The 24116-nt window shown below is 37.9% G+C and overlaps 1 protein-coding gene across 4 annotated transcripts in view; it reads left to right on the top strand.

Annotated features, from left to right (window-relative positions):
* The window catches only part of DLGAP4 (DLG associated protein 4), a 177484-nt gene that overhangs the window by 3734 nt on the left and 149634 nt on the right, over nucleotides 1-24116 (top strand). The window lies entirely within an intron of this gene.

Here is a 24116-nt window from a genome sequence, read left to right as displayed (position 1 = left end):
CAAAAAAACTTCTATGTAGAGAAAGTTCTACTAAAAAAAAAAGCATTGTTTCTTTCATTTGGCAGGAATAGCCTGGCAAAGAAAATGCAGAGAAGGATGTTGCCCACAAACTCTGGAGTATATAGTAAAAATACAGCTCTGAAAGCAAAATTAAAAGAACTAAGGGATAGATAGATCTGAATCTCAGAGAAGCAGACCATTGTATGACACAGATAAAGACTTGCTAGCCATACGAATCTCACTTTCTTGATAAAATAGCTAGGTCAATAGCATTGATAGTTACACAAAATTAGATATACATCTACTGTAACATTTGGCAAAGCCCAAAAATGCTATGTATCTCTGATGATACAGTAAAGAATCCAAAGACAGAATGAGTTCTACTTTTAATGGATCCATCTAAATTCCTTTTGCAGAATACAGTATTCCTAATAGTCACATTTATGAAAACCAAAACTTTAGTTTAGAATTGAGACTGCAATAATGAAGACATTGAAAAACAGTTGGATTTGATCGGTAGGAAAAACAGAATCCTCAAATGAACAGATCATCTAGATACATAATTCAAAATTTGTGAAAATATGATTTATAAGTTTTTGAAAGACCAAGGAACTGTTGCTCAATTAGTAAGGCATTACTTTATGTTCAAGATTTCCATAATCAAAATCAAAGGCAGTTAAATATTTGTGACATTTTTTCATTCAGATCAAATTGTAAATCCTTCTGAGACCCAGAAATATGTGCTTCCTGTTTCAAGAATTCACAAATTGGAAGAAAGAGCTAGTGATATCTTATAGTTCATGAGCAGATTTCTGAATCTTTGATGTTAAGGGAATCATGGAGAGAAAGAGGGATAGCTAAAGGCTTCCTTGCTGATATTCCTTCAGGTAGGTTAGCTCAGTGTTTGACACTGGATAGTGGCATTATGCAGAAATCTGGGCTACAGAAAGATTGATTTTGCAGTCACAGAATATTATTATTATTATTATTATTATTATTATTATTATTATTATTATTATTATTATTATTATTATTATTATTATTATTTAGACTTTTATACCGCCCTTCTCCCGAAGGACTCAGGGCGGTGTACAGCCAAATTAAAAATATACAATATACAATATTAAAACAACAAATTAAAATAACATTATATATAGGTGTGAACATTATAGAATAGGTGTGGCAAAGTCTGTATTTTTCCATTTCCAAACACATAAGTATAGTCTGCATATTTAGTTGATAAGTTGGAGGTACATTTGTTGAGGTGTGATAGGTAGCAATAGTTTGAGACTGAAGGTTGAGAGTCTTGCATGCCAAGGAATCAAAATAATATCATCCTGCTCCCAAATAATATATAGTTTGTGAACCTGAAGCTAATCTGTTCCCAAAATTATTAGGAAATCTAGAGGGAGACTAAATAAATAGTTTATACTGAGTTGTGCTCTGTAATGAGGGCAGAGTTAAGAGCCAACCAACAGTATCTCAACCTTGAATAGGGGATCGGATAGACTGAGTGTTCAGAACATGCCTTCATGCAATGGAGGATTCAGTAAAGTTGCCTTTAGTTTTATTTCAGACCTGTCTGGGATTATTAAAAAACAGGAATAACTGAATGCCAATACTTACTGTAAGTCTGCCTGTCTAGATTTCACGTAACTTCTGGTTGCCCCATTCTCTGGGACCTTGGAAGCTGAGACTACTCATTTCCCAGCAAGCCAGATCTGAGAAGTTTGGGACCTCTAGTTAACAAAATGCCTTCTATTTTCAGAAGTGTAACACTTTGTCAGTGCTTTGGAAGTGTGTGTATTTGAGGGAGGAGAGTCCTAACAGGATATACAACTGCAAATTAACCAGTTTTTCTACAATATCAACATAGACCTTGTGTGCATTGGCACTTTTCTCAGATAGGTCATACAGCTCCGCTAACAATCAGCTACATAGATTCAACTTTCAAAGTCTCTGATGTGAAGCAGGACGAGGGATGAAAGAAAGTAGCAGTGTCTTTCTTTCCTACTGATGCTCTGGCACAATTCCTTGCGTCTTCCATCCAAGCAGATATTAATTAATGGAGACATAGTCTCTAGGGTGCCCTTATGAATAAGTTTGTTTCACATTTCATTTGATAGACCCTTCTTGAACTGGTCAATTAGCCTGAGCTAACTGTGAAACTCAGCAGCATCCTTTTCTACGAATTGCTTACCCTGTCAGAAATGACAGATTTGATGATTGGTAGTCACTTGTTTCATCGGTCATCTAAGTCCTCAGACATGCCAAAAATAGCTGTAGTAATCTAAATCTAGAATGTTCTAAATGGGAAGGGGAGGCAGTTGTCTATTTAATAATTATCTCTGTCATTGGGCTAATTATAAACTCTATATTGGGTTTTGTTGGTGCAAAGTCATCTGGTATCAAGTATTGTACATACTGATTAAAGAAGACAGTAAATATGCTTGGATGGTCATAATCTTTATTAGGCGGTGAGAAATAGTTCCAGCTGTTTACTGCAATGTCTTAGGCCTAGTTTGTATGGGAATTGCAGGTTGTGATACATTCTGTCCCAAATGCTGGACTAGCTAGTTCATCATCTAGATCAGGGGTCTCCAACCCTTGGCAACTTTAAGACTTGTGGTCTTTGGCTGAGGAATTCTGGGAATTGAAGTCCACAAGTCTTAAAGTTGCCAAGGTTGAGACCCCTGATCTAGATTAACTGCATGGTTCTTGATTCAATGTAAGAAGGTGTTAGGAACTTGTTCAGTGATTAGCAGAAATGCAATAGGATATGCAGCTATAATTTAATCTGAAGTGTATAGTAAGGTTGTTAGGAGTAGATAAATCTAATAGGCAGGTTTTACATCAGGCACAGCTGAATATCTGAATCCTGTAAAAATATAACTCTCCAAAAAGTAACCCTATGCTTACTTGGTAGGAGGCTCGTGGATACAACTAGCCAAGATTGTCTTTTCATTGTAAACAAAATGAGCAAACAAAACAAAACAAAAATTGTAAACAAATTATATGAATATCATACGAAAATGAAAAATGAATTTATATAAATTATTTTTAAAAACTGCCTACTGTAATACACAGAAATCAAGTCCTGTATGCATATACACAGTAGCTTTGGGCTTCAGGTTTTAAATTCAGTGGTTTTTGTTCCTGCCATTTTAAGTCACTGGAGACTTGGGCTGTACTTTACATGGCCTTAGACAACATCAGCCCTGTGTTGTCATAGCAGATTTGTTGGGGACAACTGTCCCATGGCTGACCCACCTATAGAAAGTCAGCAATATGGGCTTCAAGCAAATGTTCAGAAATTCTTACATAATGAAAGAAGATAGAAGTACCCTAGGTCCTGGGAAAGAAGATAGTATTAAGAAGAGAATCAGGATGACTCCTTCCTGACTAAGAGGATTATAAAATGGAGGGGAGGAGAAGCACAATCAGCCTTGCAAGATTCTGTTATTATAGGTTATCTCAGTAAAGTATACAGATACTTCATGTGACCTCTGTTTCCTGATCTGGTCTACTTGAAGGGCAGATACCACCATCATTCCTTATTTTGATAGTTTTATCAGTCCAGTAAGAATTGTCTTCTGCTAAGCTTAATTTATCAGGCCCTTAAGGGACACAGTGGCTCAGTGGCTAAAACGCTGAGCTTGTCAATCGAAAGGTCAGCAGTTCAGCGGTTCAAATCCCTAGTGCTGCTGTGTAACGGGGTGAGCTCCTGTTACTTGTCCTAGCTTCTGCCAAACTAGCAGTTTGAACTCACGTAAAAAAATGCAAGTAGAAAAATAGAGACCACTTTTGGTGGGAAGGTAACAACATTCTGTGCACCTTTGGCCACATGACTACAGAGACGTCTTCAGGCAGCGCTGGCTCTTCGGCTTTGAAATGGAGATGAGCACCGCCCCCTAGAGTCGGGAACGACTAGCACATATGTGCAAGGGAAACCTTTATCTTTACTTTTTAAGCTTAACTAGTGTGGAAGAACTCTAAATATGGAATGTAGCATTTCCAAACCATTTTTGGTAAAGCATAATATCTCAAAGCCAGTCTCTAAATTCAGTTAGGTGCTGAGGACTATATTTGAGAAAATGCATTGATTCGTTGGAAGAGTTGATGAGGCCAAAAGGAAAAGTTGATTAGGGCCAAAATAAGAATGAAATAAGTAGTGGGCACAGCAATTAAGATTCCCAAAACCCCAAATATTAATTTTCTATCTTAATTTTAATAATTTTAATTTGATTAAGCCATACTCTAATCAAGGAATTACCAAGGGAAAAAATCAAAACTGGCAAGGCAAGTTACTATATATAAGTAAGGAGCAAACCCCACACTTACTCACACTGATGATGTTATCTAGTTGGGTAATGAAATGTGATGAGAGAAAAACTATTAGGACTCCATAAATGTGAAATTCTAAGGAAATTTTTGCTAAATGTCTGCTATTATGTCATTATTATGATAGAAAGCTGAAACAATGCAAGCTCTATTTCTGGATGGAAATTATTCCCATTTTCTATACAGTTGAAAACATGAACATTAAAATATTTTCCAAGAAATTATTAGCTCTGCAAAGGCATTTAAAATCAGTTCTACCCCTGCATGAAATTATCATTATAGAGCCTCCGAACCCTGGTTCAACAAAGAATGTGACTCAGCTAGGGCTGGAGTAGTGTCTGCCTATAGAGTTATGAGTCACTATCACAACTATAATTATTGGTTCTTCTGTCCATTGAAAAATGTGTACAGGTATCTCCTGAAAAAGAAAAAGAAAAGCTATTTCTTAGTGAACTGGAATGATTCCAAAAGTTAACAAGCAATAGCATGGTTTGTTTTGGTATCTAGTATCCCATGCAGCTGTCAGCCCTTGTTTCAACTCTAATAATCCCATTCCACCTGAGACCTGGCCACCTACTACTATGACCTATTTCATACATTACTCAGCACAGACAAGCTCAGCTTCCCAATTTCTGACACCTCCTTGTCAAAGTGACCTGTTTCAGATTCAGAAATCCTTAAACTGAACTTCTAGCTGAAGAATGGTAAAATGACAGGACTGAATTCCTCTAGAACTCTTGAAAATAGATTCAAATTTGTGTTCACCTATACTAACTTATTTACTATAATCAGCAACTCCTTACTGCTACTTAAAAACTGAAACTTCACACTTCCAATTTTTAAGATGGTAAGAATAATCTGCTAATTATTGTCTAATTAGCCTACTATGCATAATTAGCTAATTCTATGCAAAACATCTTCATTAAGACATTCCCCATTTAGTAACTACAATTGGAACCAGCAACTCAGTTGTTAAGCAGAATTGTCGCTAAGTGAAACTGCAGCTTTGCTTACAATCTTACTTCAGCTTTCCTGTACTTTATAAACCTGCAAATATCATAACTGCAAGAATTGGACATAAAGTTACTGTTTCATCACCAAAATTCAAACCATCACTAAACAAGGCAGTCGCTTATCAAGGTTTACCTCTACAGCTAGTCCTCAACTTGTGATCACAATTGAGCCGACAATTTCTGTTGTTAAGGGAGACATTTGTTAAATGAGTTTTGTCCCATTTTACAACCTTTCTTGCCACAGTTGTTAAGTGAATCACTGAAGTTGATAAGTTAGTAACCCAGTTGTTACATGAATCTGGCTTCCCCGTTCACTTTGCTTGTCAGAAGGTCGCAAAAGGGGATCCCATGACTTTGGGACACAGCAATGGTCATAAGTATAAATCAGTTGCCAAGCACCTGCATTTTGATCACATGATCATGGGGATCCTACAAAGGTCATAACTGTGAAAAACAGTCATAAATCACATTTTTAATGCTGTTGTAATTTTGAATGGTCACTAAATGAACTGTTGTAAATTGAGGACTACCTGTACAAATTTGCTGACTGAATGATCTAGAACAGATGTGTCAAACTCAATTTCGTTGAGGGGTTGTGAGTTGTGTTTGACCTCGGGGGGCTGGGGGAGTGGCTAGGGGGGCGTGGCCAGCTCACCAGCACTCATTGAGGCTCCGTTTTTGGCCATGATGGCTTCTTGCAGCCCAAGGCCAGAAAAAATGGAGCACTGGGAGGCCATGTGTGAACTACCTGGGCTCTGTTTTCAGCCATGACAGCCTTCTACAGCCTTCTGCCAGCAAGCTAGGGAGGCCTTGAGTTTGACACCCCTAGAAGAATAGTCAAACTACAAAACAAGCAGGTTTCAGACCAAGTTGATCAACTATTTTAGTGTACAAACATATACTATCAGGTTAGGAAATGTTGAACTATCCCATAAAGGTCCCTTCGTTCTACCTTTATTGACTTTAGGACAGCTTTTGGCTCAGTTCTTTAGAAGAACTCCTTGGAAGAAACTTTGGCTGAAGTCAATGGTTTCTTCTATTGAACCATCACCACCTCAGACTGATAATGCTGTGCAAATATCTTTGCACAAGTCAGATATAAAAGCAATGGGAAACTAATTGTCCCCATTCCCATGCATTCTGGCTCCCCTAGTTTTTAATATCTATATTAATATTATTTTGGCCCTTGCTAAATCTTAATTCCATCTCCAGTCCATCTAACCAATCCATTTCTATTCTATTTTACAAAGATAACACCACCATTCTATCTTTATCTCAAGTTGGCCTTTGACAATATATAGGAGCAGTTGTGTCCTTTTTTTAAAAAAACCATCTAAAAATTAATTATGCTAAAACAATTATTCTCGTTTCACCAAAAAAAAAAAAGCATTTTAACCTTTCCTATAATTGAAAAATCCACGATAAACCTATTGTGCAAGTCAAAGACTTTAAAAATTTAGGTATTCATTTCCAGCCCTCTACCTCCTGGAGTCATCAAATAAGCAAGCTGTCATTTAAAGAACAAAAAGCATCCAATAAAATTATCGGATTTGAATGCCAAGGACATAACTATATGTCTGAAGCATCAAATTATTTAAAGCAAATATACTAAGTTTGCTGCTATGCAGTGTGTAACCCTGTACAGACTTTTCTGCATCAGAAGTAACTCATGCAGAAGTAACTTTGGTTCTCCAACCCAACAAGTCAGACACAGACTTCAGAGGATAATTAGAACTGCAGAAAAAACAATTGCTACCAACCTGCCTTCCATTGAGGACCTGTATACTGCATGAGTCAAAAAGAGGGCTGTGAAAATATTTACAGACCCCTCATATCCTGGAAATAAACTGTTTCAACTCCTATCCTCAAAACGACGCTATAGAGCACTGCACATCAGAACAACTAGACACAAGAACAGTTTGTTCCCGAACACCATCACTCTGCTAAACAAATAATTATTTTTTAATAATAATTTGTTAATATTTGTCAACGCTATTAATCTCATCGTTCCCATCACCCATTTCCTTCCACTTATGACTGTATGACTGTAACTTTGTTGCTTGTATCCTTATGATTTATATTGATATTGATTGTTTCCTGATTGTTTATTTGTACCCTATGACTATCATTAAGTGTTGTAAGTGTTGTACTTTGATGAAGGTATCTTTTCTTTTATGTACACTGAGAGCATATGCAGCAAGACAAATTCCTTGTGTGTCCAATCACACTTAGCCAATAAAAAAATTATATTCTATTCTATTCTAAACTCTTTAAGGCCCTTGTCTATAATCTTTGATCAGCTGAGACACACACTCAGCTGGAACTTGGATGCATCTCTTTGAGGGCCCCTAAGACTTTGGCAACTAAAATTCTGGCTAAAACAAAAAGTCTAGGGTGAATCCCAGGATATGCTCCTCCTTGAAACCCCAAATAGATGTGAATTTGTCTTATTGTGGGCCTAGCTGTATGTTCTATGAGTCCAGATAAAGCTTTGGCAGAACTTAAGCAGTGAGTCCAAAAAGAAAAATTAAAATCCAAAAAGATAAATTTTAAAAAAATACATATGTGTTATCATAAGCTTTCAGGTGCTTCTTTCCATATATCTAAATATTTTTATCATCTCATACCATATATAAGAACTTCTATGTATGCTTTGAATCAGTTTTTACCTTCTGGCAACTGCCTGGAGTAAATTTCTGCAATTGTTTGACAAGGATCCCCTCCACATTGCCTTTTTCCTAGGGATGAGAGAGAAAGTGACTGTCCCAAGGTCACACAACTGGCTAAATGCCTAAAGTAGGTCTAGAATTCAGTGTCTCCTAATTTCTAGCCTGATCCTTAACCTCTATAAAGCAAATTGGTACTCTACAGTATAAGGATACTTACACTGGTGAAATCTGATGACTTTCTTTCAGTAAGTACTACAAATAGATATCATAACATTCCTTACCAGAATTGCTTTTGCAGGTGCTCAAATAACAGGATAGATTGTTACTAGATTGTCCCCTGTATCACACCTGGTACCTTGGTCTTGTTGAACCATTTTCTTTTCTATTACATTCAGTGAGTATAGATCAACTGCTACAGGATCAATTTGCTGAAACATCTAAGAAGGTCACAAAATTCTTAGCTGTAGCTATGTCCGTTAGAAATCACTGCTCTACAACTAGCTAATGCAAGGATTTTTCTTTTCAGTCCATTTCTTTTACAAGTAGTTGTTGACTACCTTGTTCAACGCTCTTCCACAAATCGAAATGTGGAACCTTGACACCTTCCACAATATTCTTTACGCTCTGGGAAATTAGATTTGTCCCAGTATATTGCCCTTTTGTTGTGCATTAACATAGCTGCATGTATTTTCTTTTACTTTAATTACTGCACAGTTTTAAGTTTTTGTTTTTATTCTTTTGGTCTATTGGCATTTATTAAACAAATATTAAAAGCTGAACATGATCTTGGAGGGAAAGGATTTTATTGTTTTTTTCCTCTGTCAGTTATCTATACCTCTTTATACAAAAGGTCAGGGACAAGTCGGAAATTACTTTTAAGAATAGCTCCATTAACTAAGTGTTCAATTTTCTTTTACTGGAATATTTCAGAGTTTGAAATATATTAAATAGAATTATGTAAATAGGGAGAAGGAATACTATGGTATAACTCAAGTGACTAATTAACAATCATCCAAGGCGTTTTTCTACCTAATATGTTGGAAAGACTCTATTTATGTCCCTTATGAGCCCTTGTGAGATTTTTGTGTCAAGCAACATGTGCTTTTTACCAAGGTTTTGTTCTTTATCTACAAAAAAATGTGGTTATTAAGACTTTTGAAAAGCGAAACAACTTTAAAAAGACCAAAAAAAAACCTTTTTCATTTTATAAAAACCCTGCTTTTATATATACCACAAGAAATTATCCTTTGTCCCAAACTGGAAAGGTATATAATTTCCTTTTTATTATATTTTTCTTAAAACACTGGGTATGTGAAAGGAGTAAAAAGAACAGAGATTATTAGACGAAATAGTTTGAAAAGCCTACTCTACTATGGTGTAGCCAAAGTTGCAATATTGTCTTTTGAAAAGTAGAAAAATATATAGAGTGGTGAGGTCCTGTGGCCTGCTTTACTGGAAGCAGATAGCTTTATCTAGCCCAAGTCTCCTTAGAAGAAAAACAAAGGAGAAGGCCTTGAGCTATCCATCATGAGCCGTAGACTAAGCAGCAGACCTAAAGACCTCTTGCTTAGAATCTTCTTCCCTTTGAATCCTATTGTACTTCCATTTTGTATTATGAAAAGCATTCTTTGTATCTATACATATTCATTCTATGGAAATTGTAGTGTTTTGTGCCGCCCCCCCCCCCCAAAGCAATGCATACCACTGTAGTAGAAATCATCTATAAAGAAAAATCTGCTGAAGACTGTTCAGATTTCAGATCAATAAACTGTACCCGCTAAAAGGTGGAAATGGTTGGGTTAACACACCACTAATATATTGTCAATTATACCAACTCGATAATAGAGTTTGTCTGATTAATGTGTTGTATAAATGGTTTAGCATGTTGTAGGAATTAAGCTATCATGCTTTATACCAGGGGTCTCCAACCTTGGTCCCTTTAAGACTTGTGGACTTCAACTCCCCGAGTTCCTCAGCCAGCTTTGCTTTGCTGGCTGAGGGACTCTGGGAGTTGAAGTCCACAAGTCTTAAAGGGACCAAGGTTGGAGACCCCTGCTTTATACATCATTATTTATAACTAAGATAAAGTGAAACTAGTCAGTTGTAGCTTAATCAAGAAGCCATAGTAATCAAAGCATGGTTTAGCATAATATATGAACCTAGTCGATAATATTAATCAGAAATTTGTGGAATTACCAGATCTGAGTTGCACAAATCTAGACAACCACCAGATGGCAGCAAACATTAGAGTTTCCTTTATCTCTTTGCTGTCATCTCATGGTTTGCAAGACAGATCTGGTTGCCTAGAATTTAGAAGCATAGGAAGTTGTCTTATACAAAGCCACACTACTTACCCATTTCAAGATCATTTCATCTGACTGGCAGCCACTTTTTGGGATCCCAAGCAGAGATACTTCCTATCACAAGACTATTTGATCCATTTTTAATAAGAAAAATCAGGATTATCTAAGCTCTTAGATAATAATCTACTGTAAAGAATATTAAGATAATACACAAGCCCTTTGAAGACTAAAGTTCTTTAATGATGCTGATTTTTTTTCTTTGAAAAATGCAGATGGCCTTGGAGATCAAACCATTCTAATGTTTATATGGGAAATTTATATACAAATCTAATTATATATTCAAGGGCATCTCACAGGAAAGTAACAGATAAGCAACACATTTAGACTAATTGTCAAATAATGGAGCAGAGGAATGAATACATCTTTGGGGGTCATTTTTAAACTACTTTGATATCTTTTTTTATTATCAGCCAGGTGCAGAATGCAAACTGCAATGTTTCAATTCAAAGAAATAAACTTACTGTTTTGTTCCTGTGTAAGGACACCTCTTCTTAATTTCATTTACAGGAAATAGGGCGGGGGAGAACATGGTACATTTAGGAATACCTGGTTTCCCCATTATTCTTCCCTGCAAAGTTACTTAGTCAATGAATAAAAAACAGGCAGAGCAAATAGAAATTTGGCAGGACAACTGAAATTGGAGATTAAGAGCCATTAAGTAAACCCATGATTTGCTAGTAAACACCAGGTTCTGGTAAAAACATCATAAATCTCAGTCATGTGACCATAGGATGCTACAAACAATGGCAAATGTAGGCTAGTTGCTGAGTGGCCAAAATGTGGTCATATGACTATGGGAGGGACGACCATCAGAACTTCAGAACCAGTTCCTAGATATCTTTTAGGGGTCTATCGCAACTTTGAAGAGTGACTAAGCAGCTGATTGTAAAGCAAGGATTACCTGTACATTCCAGAACTTCAAAATTGACTTCAGAGTTTCACAGTTAATATTTCTGGATTCCTAGATGGAGAACAATTTGCATAAGTCTCACAGATGAGTAATGAGATTGAATAGGTGTCAACTTCGAACTAAACCTGACCGCAGCCATCTTTCTATTCCTCAGTTGCCACATAGAGGGGAAAGAGGTTGGAATGCATTACTAGACACAACAAAGAACTTTCTCATGAAAACCAAGGTCATCTCTACTGGTAACAGATAAGGTTGGGGAAGGAGTATCCGAAGAGCTCGCCAATTAACCCAATTGGCCAATGTGACCTGTGACATTTGGGGAATGGGATTATTTCCTAGTTTAATTATACTGAAACCATGGGCAAGATTTAGATTTGGTTTTCCATTGAAGCTGTGCCAATATGATGTACTCATTAAAGAAGACCTTTGAGAAAGAGCCAAGTCTCAGAGTTCTAATTTGCTTGAGTTCGTTAATCGGAGCCTTGACAATAGGCTTTACAACATGAAGAATTCCTGCCCCTGCCCTGAAGAATAGGAAGTAATTGTTTGATGTTATTGATTATTGGGCAGGATAGATTATATAAAGAACAGTGTTCTGATGTAACTTTACACAACGAGAGTGGGGCTAAAATATAATTATACATAAAACTGCTATGAAGAATATTGGAAGCCATGTTTTGTGCATATTTTCTTTCTTTTCTTATTGGTCTTGCAGTTTTCTTCTAATTACTTTTTCTTCCTTATTTTGTATTAGTTTGAATTAGTTTTCAATCTTTTTTTTAAAGAGTTTTGATGAAAAATCATATAAAAACAAAGACTAGGAAGTGACAAGTGGTAGTAATTGGAGACTTCCTACTGGCAGCAATCTGTCAGCCAGACAAGCTATCAACAGAAGTGTGGTGCTTCCCTGGGGCACCGATTCTTCTTAGGATAAAATGGAAAGACTCTTAAAATTCTTTTAAACCCACTGACAAAGATCCATTTCTACTGAACTACACGGGAACAAATGACAACGCCAAACATACCCTTGAAGACACGGCAAGAGGTTACAAAATGCCAGGAAGCAGGATGAAGGAGCTGTGAGCACAGGTGGTATATTCATCACTCAAGGCTCAGGAAGAGAATAAAAATTATTAGAAGTGAACAGGTGGCCGTACAGATGGTGCCAATGGGAATGGTTTTAATCTTTGATAATGGTGCATTTCAGAGGTAAGCAACTCATTGTAAGAAAATGTGGTAACCCTCAGGAGAACCAAAATAATGTGACCTGGAGTTCTTTAAACTGAATCCAGTTGGGGAGGAAGAAGACAATCTAGAAAATTGCATGATTCCCCATTCTGAGAGTAAAAGAATATGCAAAATTGGAAGCCCCCAATAATGTATATAGAAATACGTGATGGAATAGGTTAATATATATGACCCAAGGAACTCAATATCATTATAAAATCCACAACATGGGGACCAAACAGGAAATCCTAATGGAAAAAAGTTATTATCATTTATTAGATATTAACAAAGCCCGGTGGGGCAACACTCATGAATGGAAAACAAGGACAGAAGGATATAACTTATTTAAGAGGAATAGGCCAGACAAAAAGGAAGAACTAGTATTATAAGTGAAGGAAGTTCTTACATCAGTGGTGGGTTTCTACCGGTTCACCCTGGTTCAGGCAAACCAGTAGTGGCTGCGGCAGGAGACTCCGCCCACCCACCCGGACATCATCACCGATGCTCTGCATATGCACAGAAGGTTCTGCGCATGCGCAGAAGTGCGAGCAAGTGCACGTGTGCGCTCACAGTTCCTAACCGGTACCAAAGATAAGTGGAACCCATTACTGTCTTACATCTTTTAAGAACTATGATCTGAGTATAAGCACAATATTTGAATAAAAATACAAGGAAGGAAACATAATTATTATGTACCATAAAACAGGAGGATGGTGTAGACCACCAAGCCATTTGGAAGATCTAAATAATTTCTTCCTGGACCTGATTACTGATCTTTCAGGGAAGAGAAACATGGCAATAATGAAAAGCTTCAGCTGCTCAAACTTCTGCCAAGATTGGAAGATATCACTGACCAATTTATTTACTAGAAAACTAAAAACACAATAAAGGAGTGGTATCTCCTAATTCTAACAACTAGGAAAGAGTTGTCTGAAGAGGCAAAAGAACTAGGTTCCTGGTGGAATTATCTTCAGATGAGGAGGAAGAAGTTGTGAGAGCTGGGAGTATCTAGGAGAAATTTTGTTGATTGATTTGATTTGATTTGATTTGATTTGATAATAGTCATGGAGATTCCCCCCTTCATGGATTACTGCCTTGTCATGGCGAACGGGCTTGCGTAGCTCAATGAAGCTATGAGCTATGCCTTGCAGGGACCCCCAAGACGGACAGGTCATAGCGGAGAGTTCTGACAAAACGTGATCCACTGGAGAAGGAAATGGCAACCCACTCCAGTATCTTTGCCATGAAAACCCCATGGACAGTACAAAAAGGGAAAAAGATATGACACCAGAAGATGAGCCCCTCAGGTCGGAAGGTGTCCAATATGCTACTGGGGAAGAGCAAAGGGCTAGTACTAGTAGCGCCAGAAAGAATGAAGCGACTGGGCTAAAGCCGAAAGGACTCTCAGCTGTGGATGTATCTGATGGTGAAAGGAAAATCCAATGCTGTAAAAAAAATTTCTCCATAGGAACCTGGAATGTAAGATCCATGAATCAAGGCAAGCTGGATGTGGTCAAACAAGAGATGACAAGACTGAACATCGACATCTTAGGAATCAGCAAACTAAAGTGAACAGGAATGGGCGAATTTAATTCAGATGACTACTACTGTGGGCAAGAATCCCTCAGAAAAAATGGAGTAGCCTTCATAATCAATAAAAGAGTAGGAAAAGCAATACTGGGATACAATCCCCAAAATGACAGAATGATCTCAGTTTGAATCCATGGCAAACCATTCCATATCACAGTAGTTCAGGTCTATGTCCCAACCAATGGTGCTGAAGAGGATGAAATTGACCGGTTCTATGAAGCCCTACAGCATCTGATAGAATTAACATAAAAAATGATGTCCTTATCATCATGGGAGATTGGAATGCTAAAGTAGGAAGCCAAAAGATTACTGGAATAACAGGCAAGTTTGGCCTTGGAGTACAAAATGAAGCAGGGCACAGGCAGATAGAATTCTGTCCAGAAAATACGATGATCATAGCAAACATTATTTTCCAACAACCTAAGAAACGACTCTACACATGGACATCACCAGATGGTCAACACAGAAATCAGATTGACTATGTGCTCTGCAGCCAAAGATGGAGAAGCTCTATACAGTCAGTAAAAACAAGACCAGGAGCTGACTGTGGCTCAGATCATGAGCTTCTTCTTGCAAAATTTAGGCTTAAACTGAAGAAAGTAGGGAAAAGCACCAGGCCACTAAGGTATGAACTAAATCATATCCCTGATGAATATACAGTAGAGGTGATAAATAGATTTAAGGAATTAGATCTGATAGACAGAGTGCCTGAAGAACTATGGATGGAGGTTTGCAACAATGTACAAGAGGTAGCAACTAAAACCATTCCAAAGAAAAAGAAATGCAAGAAAGCAAAATGGTTGTCTGAGGAAGCTTTGCAAATAGCTAAGGAAAGAAGAGAAGCAAAAGGCAAGGGAAAAAGAGAAAGATACACCCGGCTGAATGCAGAATTCCAGAGAATAGCTAGAAGAGATAAGAGTGCAAAGAAATAGAAGAAAACAATAGAATAGGGAGGACCAGAGATCTCTTCAAGAAAATTGGAGCTATGAAGGGAACGGTTCATGCAAAGATGGGCATGATAAAGAACCAGAATGGCAAGGACCTAACAGAGGCAGAAGAGATTAAGAAAAGGTGGCAAAATTACACAGACAAACTATACAAGAATGAGCTTAACATCCCTAGACTTCCGGTTTGGCACCGTAGGTGATGGCGGTGATCTTTACGATCACCAACCTCTGGATTATGTGGAATCGCTAGGACAGCTTAAATCTGCTGTCCAGCGGTTTGGAAAACCCCCTCTTCGGGAGAAGGAGAAGGTGGTGAGCTGAGGGCAGAGGTTGAATTTCCCTAAAGCCCCTGAGAAAAAAGGGGTTTGAAGGGTTAAGTTCCCTCCAGTAACCCGAAGTGCTCCAGATCCGAGGATTCTTCTGCTTTGGCGGAACCAATCACCACGACCAAACGCCGAGATTTATTTTGGACAATAAAGGATTATACCGGACAGAACGAAAGTGGGAGAACTTTATGCAAGTAGCCAAGCCGATTCCCCGATACTTTGTAACAAGTTTGAAAACAGTAAAAAAATGGAGGCGAATTGTTAACAAGTTAACGAGTGGAAAGCGAAAGTGATACTTTCAGCGTTTGTCGTCTGCAGTTGGTAATTTGCATGTTACTTGCTGCTTTAACTCTTTAACTCTTTGCTGCCTGCTGATAGAATCTAGAATCTAGGGAGATTTTTAAATATTGCTTTAAAAGACTGTGTTTCTCAGAAGTTAAGAAGATTTAAAGTGAATATTAAGTTGGAAATAAATAAATAAATAATTTTATAGAAGATGGCAGCCAAACAATTAAAGTCTACTGTAACAAAGAGCTCTGGAACTTTATCAGCTGGTGCCTCTCCAGCTCATACAGCAGAGACTAGAACATTGAATTTAGAGGCGTTACAAGAGAACTTAAAAGGCTTTATAGAAAAAAATTTAAAGTAATAACTGATGAGATGTCTGAAATGAAAGAGCAGATATCAGAAATTCAAGTGGGAAATAAAGAAGTTAAAGAAGGATTTGTAATGGCAGTACGAAGTTTGGCAACGAATGTGATTTTATTGGAAGAGGAGGTTGAAGAAATTAAGCAACATAATTTAAAATTAGAAAATAAAATGGATGAATTTCAAAGTAAAATGGAAAAACAGAGGATGAAATAGTTTTGATACAATATAGAAATATGGAATTTGCTCTTAGAATTCGAGGTTTGAAAGAAAATAAGGAAGAGAATTTAAGGAAATTTTTCTGAAGTATTTGCTGAGATATTAGCAGCTCGTCCAGCAGATGTGGCTTATCAAATTGAAAAATATATCGTGAATTCTTGGATAGCAAGGCAAAAAAGTTGCCAAGGGATGTTGTTATTTATTTTACAAACAGAATAGTGAGAAATCAGATTTTGCAAGCTTCATATAAGGGGAGAAGATTCAGATTGCTGGTCAAGATATCTTGATATTAAAGGAAATTCCACCAAAATGTTAAGGGCTAGGAAGGAATTTGCCTTCCTGGTGAATGAACTTAAAAACATCAGATTGAATATAGATGGGATATTCCAACTGGTATAATAGTATATTATGCAGGAAAGTACATCGTTTCAATACGTTGGAAAAGCAAGAGAATTTTATGTTGAGGTATTAAAGTTGGAAGTCTTCCCCATTGGAAGCTAGAAGAAGGAGGCTGAAGTGAAGGAAGAGAAGTGAAGCAGGTACAAGAACAGATTGTGATGGAAGAAGATTTATTACAAGTGTTGGAAATACCTACGACGGGTTTAGATTCAAAAGAACAAAGGCTGACAAGAGCTGCTGCTAAACGCAAGGAACAAGAGATGAAGGCACAACAACAACTGGCAACTACTACAACGGGAGGAGCAAGGCCTAAAGTAAAATGTGATCTGCGGCTGGTGTTCCAAAAGTTTCCTTCGGCCGATAATGGCAATTAAACTATTATCTTGGAATGTTAATGGCCTGAATTCACCGCAGAAGAGAAGGAAAGTATTTCATTATTTGAAACAATTTAAAAATGACATTACCTGTTTACAAGAAACACATATTAGATCTTGCTAAATGTTGGAGATGCGATTGTGAAGATGCTACTTATTACCATATATGGTGGACTTGTAAAAAAGTTAAAGCATTTTGGATTAAAGTATGGTGGATCATGCAGAATATTTTGAAAAAGAAGATTAAGTTTACTCCGCAGTTCTTTCTACTAGGAATAATTATGGACTATACAGCTATAGAGACTAAATTGATTTTGAACTTAATAACAGTCGCAAGACTTTTGATTGCTCAGTATTGGAAGAAAGAAGAATTACCTACAATCAAGAATGGACACTCAAAGTATCAAATCTGGCAGAGATGACAAAATCTCCGCTTACTTGAAAGACTATATACTAGAAAATATATTTTAGAATGGAAAATGTGGATTGATTATATTTAAAATAAGTATCAGATAAAAAAAATATCGAATAGCATATGAGTAAATTTAGGAAATATTTTGTATTAGATATATTTTTGAAGGAGAGGGGAATTGAGAGTGTGACTAAGTGTGGTGTGACTAGAGATTATAATTTAGGAATTATTTTGGATTATGATTGTTAGTTTTGATACCCTGCATTTTGTTCTGGGAAGTCGGGGTGGGGGATGGGGGTAAGGGGAGGGAATTGGGGGTTTGGTAGAGATGGAGTGATGGTTAATGTACAGGGATTATTGAAGAAATATAATTAATGTAGGGTCGGGTCTGCATAGTTACCATTTTAGAACGGTGAGGAGGGAGAAAAGAGAGAGTAGGAGGTAGGAAAGAGGAGAAGAGGAAGGAAGAGGGATAGTAGAGGGAGAAGGAAGGTGTAGGGTGGAGGGAGGAGTGGATGTAGATAAGAGAAGGAGAGGAAGGTTTGGAAAGTAAAAGAAGGTAGAAGAGGGAAGAGTGTTAAAAAGGGTGGTGGTGACTGGGCAAGCCCGACTAATTGTATATAACTGTACATTGGATGAATTATTTGATATGATTGTAAAAATAAAACTTTTTATAAAAAAAAAAAAAAGAATGAGCTTAACATCCCTGATAACCACGATAGGGTGGTCACTGACCTTGAGCCAGACATCCTAGAATGTGAAGTCAAATGGGCCTTAGGAAATCTGAGCAACAACAAAGCTAGTGGAGAAGACAGTATTCCAGCTGAGCTATTCAAAATCTTAAAAAACGATGCAGTAAAAGTGCTACTCCCAATTTGCCAGCAAATTTGGAAAACTCAACAATGGCCACAGGATTGGAAAAGGTCAGTTTACATTCCAATTCCAAAGAAAGGCAATGCCAAAGAATGTTCAAACTATTGCACCATTGCCCTCATTTCACATGCTAGTAAGGTTATGCTTAAAATCCTACAAGCTAGGCTCCAGCAGTATGTGGATTGAGAACTACCAGAAATAGAGGCAGGATTTCGTAGAGGCAGAGGAACTAGAGATCAAATTGCCAACATACGCTGGATCATGGAGAAAGCTAGGGAGTTCCAGAAAAACATCTACTTCTGCTTCATTAACTATGCTAAACCTTTGATTGTGTGGATCATAACAAATTGTGGCAAGTTCTTAAAGAGATGGGAGTACCAGACCATCTTATTTGTCTCTTGAGAAACCTGTATGCGGGTTAAGAAGCAACAATGAGAACTGGACACGGAACCACTGAGTGGTTCAAAATTGGGAAAGGAGTCTGGCAAGGCTGTATACTATCACCCTGTCTATTTAACTTATATGCAGAGCACATCATGAGAAAGGCAGGACTAGATGAATCAAAAATTGGAATTAAGATTGCCGGGAGAAATATCAACAACCTCAGATATGCAGATATGATACCACTCTAATGGCAGAAAGCGAAGAGGAATTAAAGAGCCTCTTGATGCAGATGAAGGAGGAGAGTGCAAAAGTTGGCTTGAAACTCAACATTAAGAAAACTAAAATCATGGCATCCGTCCTTCTCAATTCCTGGCAGATAAATGGGGAAGAAATGGAGGTAGTGACAGATTTTATTTTCCTGGGCTCCAAGATTACCACAGATGGGGACTGCAGCCAAGAAATTAAAAGACGCTTGCTCCTGGGGAGGAAAGCTATGGCAAATCTAGACAGCATACTAAAAAGCAGAGACATCACCCTGCCAACAAAAGTGCGTATAGTCAAGGCTATGGTTTTCCCAGTTGCAATGTATGGCTGTGAAATTTGGACCATAAGAAAGGCTGAGCGCCAAAGAATCGAGGCCTTTGAATTCTGGTGCTGGAGAAGACTCCTGCGAGTCCCTTGGACTGCAAGGCGAACAAACAAGTCAGTCCTAGAAGAGATCAACCCTGACTGCTCTTTAGAAGGCCAGATCCTGAAGATGAAACTGAAATACTTTGGCCACCTAATGAGAAAGAAGGACTCACTGGAGAAGAGCCTAATGCTGGGAAAGATTGAGGGCAAAAGAAGAATGGAATGACAGAGAATGAGGTGGCTGGATGGAGTCACTGAAGCAGTAGGTGTGAGTTTAAATGGACTCCAGAGGATGGTAGAGGACAGGAAGGCCTGAAGGAATGTTGTCCATGGGGTCGCAATGAGTCGGACACGACTTCGCAACTAACAACAACAACAACAACATGGAGATTCCAGCAGCATTGAAACCAATAATGCCATTCTAGCTGAGGCAGATCCAGCAAACTCTCAGGATTCCCTGCCTGCACCACTGACACCACTGCAGATTCTGAGGTTCAGCAACCCAGTCCTGAACACTGGCACAATTTAATGCTACAACAGCAGAGGGCTGGGTTCCCCAGGTCAGAGAGACTAACTTAAAAAAATAATAATAATTACACTTTACACTTTAATAATGAGCCACACTGGCACAGTGGTTAAAATGCAGTACTGCAGGCTATTTCTGCTGACTGCCAGCTGACTGCAATTTGGCAGTTCAAATCTCACCAGGCTCAAGGTTGACTCAGCCTTCCATCCTTCTGAGGTCGGTAAAATGAGGACCCAGATTGTTGGGGGCAATGTGCTGACTCTATAAACCACTTAGAGAGAGCTATTAAAGCACTGTGAAGCAGTATATAACTCTAAGTGCTATTGCTATTGCTATTAATAAGTAAAGTGTTCCAGTTGTGCATATGGGTGGTGGCTCAGCTTGGTTTATTTATTGGCCTCACTCCCAGAGAACAGCTTTTTAAGCCTTAGCTCTGTTGTGCTTAACAGAGCTATCTCACAGTAACCCCATCTCACAGTGTCTTGTGTCTTTTCTTTTGTTGGATTCCTTGTCTCAATCTGTGCCATGTCTTTGACTATGTTACATATCCCATCTTTTTCTTTCCTGCTGAGTTGTGTCCAATTCTTAGAGACTGCCTGGATGTTTCTCATTTATTGGATTCTTGGTCTTATACCCCTGTACCAAATCTTTGACTATGTTACATTTTCTATCTTTAGCTATATGTTAAAAAAAGACTTCTAAAGTTCTGAGTTTGCATATTACTGGATTGTGGCAGGCATCCAACTTGCTATCTTGTTGGCTGGCAAACAGCAGTGCCAGCACAGAGGAGAAATTCTGGGAAGAAGTGACCACAGAGTCTTAAAATTCAAGATATTACAGAAGAAAAATGTGGAAAGGAGTTGTAAATGCATTTCAGGAGAACCAGTTTCAGTGAAGTTAGAAATACTAGGAAAGATCCAGGGGCAGAATTCTTAAGGATAAAATGAGTACAGGTGGAATTGGAACTTCTCAGAAAGAAGACGCTTTTAAGTGCAATCACAGATTATTCCAATAGGTTGGGAGAAAAGGAAAGAAGCTTAAACTAGTATGGATGCTTGCAGACATTTTGACATGTATAGGAAATAAGACAAAGGATGAAATCAACAAGTGAGTGTGCCAGTAAGTAGCTATTACCTACAGGGAAAAAAGTTAGAAAAAGTAATAGTAAAAAGGAAGTTAAGCTCACAAGAAATCTTTGGGATAGCATAAAACAAGGAAAAGGGATAGTAACAGATACTAACAGATGATCAGAAAAGGGTATAATACCCACAACTCTCCTATTCCTGAGTAAAAACCAAATTAGAAAGTCAGTTATATAAAAGTAATTAATCTACAAAGGGTTTTATTTGTGTATTTGTTATGGAGTAAGGAGATATTTAATGATTTCTCTGTAGGGGCCTTCCAAATAGCCCCGGAAAGTTCATCAGGCTGATGAGCAAAAGAAGCAGAGCCTTTTTTGAGATAACTCATCCTTACAAAATGCTTTGGGTCGAAGTTTGCCTGAACCACTTGTAGATTTGTAGATTGCTTTTACAGAAGCCTTGAAGATTTAGTTCTCAGGTTGGAGATGAGGGTGTCAGGGGTTGGTAATTTACTTCTATTCTGCTTCTACTTTGAAATTGTAATTTAAAATGGTTGGCTACTATTCTTCCATGCTATATCTTTCACTAAAAACTTTAAGTTTATTATGATTGTGTATTCTAGTCTTATTTTCAATTTTGTTTCATAATATATTTTTTTAAAGTATGAAATGTCTTGGTATGCTAATATAGACCTGAAACAAAGCATATCAAGATTTAAGTGAACAGACAGTTATTTCTCTTCCCCTGCTACACTCCCAACAGAAATGATCTCTCCAAATCTGCAACCTGAATGTCAAGAGAAATTTGCACCTGCCTAAGAAAGTTAAAATTCCCTTCCATGTTGACCTTTGCAGTGTTAGCATTAATCAGACTTACTTGTCATTTACATAGCATACTCTTTCCACCAACCAGTGTGAATATTATGAGTTATTATTCACGTAAATAGCTTGGCCCCTAAGAAAGAATTCTAACCCAGAGTTGCTCAGTCCAAGACAAAGGCATCCAAAAGGCAAGGATGCAAAAAAAAAAAAGGGCAAAAGGGCAACACCACTGTGTGAATGGTGATTCGCACCTGATTTTCATGTGGGGCCATACCACAGAACACACACTCCCTCAACACACCCGGTCCAGGGATCTATGATTCACATGATGCAGAACAGTTTTAAGTCTGCCTATTATAAGACATCCACCCCAAATGATTCCAATTAGGACCATTTCCCAGTTCCAATTCACAATGGTATAAACATCTTTCGGCCATAGGCTCCTGAGCTTGCCTTCATCTCCACCCCAACCCATGAATGGGATACACTCAGTGGTGGGATTCAAAATTTTTTACTACTGGTTCTGTGGACAGGGCTTGGTGGGACACGGCATGGCTTGGTAGGAGTGGCTTGGTGGGCGTGGCAGGGGAAGGATACTGCAAAATCCCCATTTCCTCCCAATCAGCTGGGACTCGGGAGGCAGAGAATAGATGGGGGCAGGGCCAATCAGAGGTGGTATTTACCGGTTCTCCGAACCACTCAAAATTTCCGCTACCGCTTCTCCAGAACTGGTCAGAACCTGCTGAATGCCACCTCTGGATACACTTCAATCATCTGTGGGATATTGGTTAACACTGTGAAAGAGTCCAGCAATGGGACTGGGCAGGAATCTGAAGAAAAGGCAGTTCAGTGTGTGCAGGGTCTTCCTTTTGCATCTATCCATGACCTTTTTAAAAGCCACATCTTTTTCAGGGCTTTCACAGCTTGTCACAGCTCCAGGAAAGGACATGTTTGGTTTAAGGAAGTATTGAGAAAAATGATGCGTGTGTCCAGGCACACTCAGAATTTTCCCTTCAAATCTGGTATGTTGCACAAACCTATGAAGCAAAAACAGAAGGGGTGCTTTCTCCTTTACTCCAGTGCAGTCCAAGGATGGCCTTGAGGGTTGTTGTTTTTTTTTTTTAAAAAAAAAGCATTGTTACCCATTTTTTGGAAGGAAGTCAGGGTGCCCGCAGAGTCTGGGAATAGAGGCAACAGAAGCAGGCAAGGATTGGCAATGGGGACAGCAATTATAACGCTGGTAGAGAGTTCTGCCAACTCAAAAAGGGTGGATAACTCTTCAACTAGAGAGTAGGAAAAGGCTCATTGGCACAATTCTGGGTGGTAGAATGAGGACAATCAAACATGCCACTTAATCGTCTCAGTCTTTTAAGTAACCTTATCTCTGATCTTTTAAGACAATAAAGCCTGGAAAATAGCCTGTTTAAATTAATTGGATATGAGTTTGAAACTTCACTTCGTCTTCAGTTATAAGGCACAATGTTGATGATACAGTGATTGGATTTATGCCTTATGCTTGGCCATAATGTGGTTTGTTGGGCTTTGACTTAGCCAGTTGTATGAATGCAAACATTTTGATTTGTAAATCATGATTAATTATAACCTAGTGCATTTTTACTATGGTTTATTCAAGGAGCCATTCTTAAATGTACCTTACCATAGTGAAATGCATGAAACTGCCACTTTAGTTTATGTCTTAGGTGAACATGGCCAATAGTGGAATATTTAGGAAGCCATGGTTAAGCAAAGAAAAGTTAAATATAAGCTCTATATCAAAACTGTCTTAAGTAATTCAGCTAAAGTATTTGGTTTTTAACAAACTCTGTCGTGTTAGATTATTGAATTAGATATTCAGATTTAGAATTAGATTAGATATATATGAACTAGGTCTCTCAAATCTAGGCTGTAAAAATCCACGTGATCAGTAGATGGCAGCAAGAATTTATTGGATCTCTATTTTGCCATCTAACAGTAATCTCGATTTTTGCATACCGACAGGTAGCATAATCTTAGTTAATTAGAATGTTAGTTCCCAGTCAACCTATATCACTGGATTGCTAAAAAAAAAAATCAATCCTGGCAGTTGTGTTGTCTTTCTAGGTTTTGTTATTTTTATATTTACTTTAAATTTTCCAGTATTTCACCTATAAAAAACTTACTTTTTACAGGTAGTCCTCAATTTAAGACCATAACTAAGATCAGAAATCCAGTCATAAGTCATTAGGCATCCACATGATCAGAAATAATTGTCCAGCCTTTTTCTTCGTGGTCATTAAGCAAACCTTGTGGTTGTTAAATGAATTTACCAGTAGTCATCTGAACAGGTGTTTTTTTTTTTACCAGAGGCAGTGCGAACATTTAA

Source organism: Ahaetulla prasina, chromosome 3, assembly GCF_028640845.1.
Source record: "Ahaetulla prasina isolate Xishuangbanna chromosome 3, ASM2864084v1, whole genome shotgun sequence".
Taxonomy (NCBI): Eukaryota; Metazoa; Chordata; class Lepidosauria; order Squamata; family Colubridae; genus Ahaetulla; species Ahaetulla prasina.
Note: the sequence above shows the minus strand (reverse complement) of the source record. Positions and strands in the feature narration are given on the sequence as shown.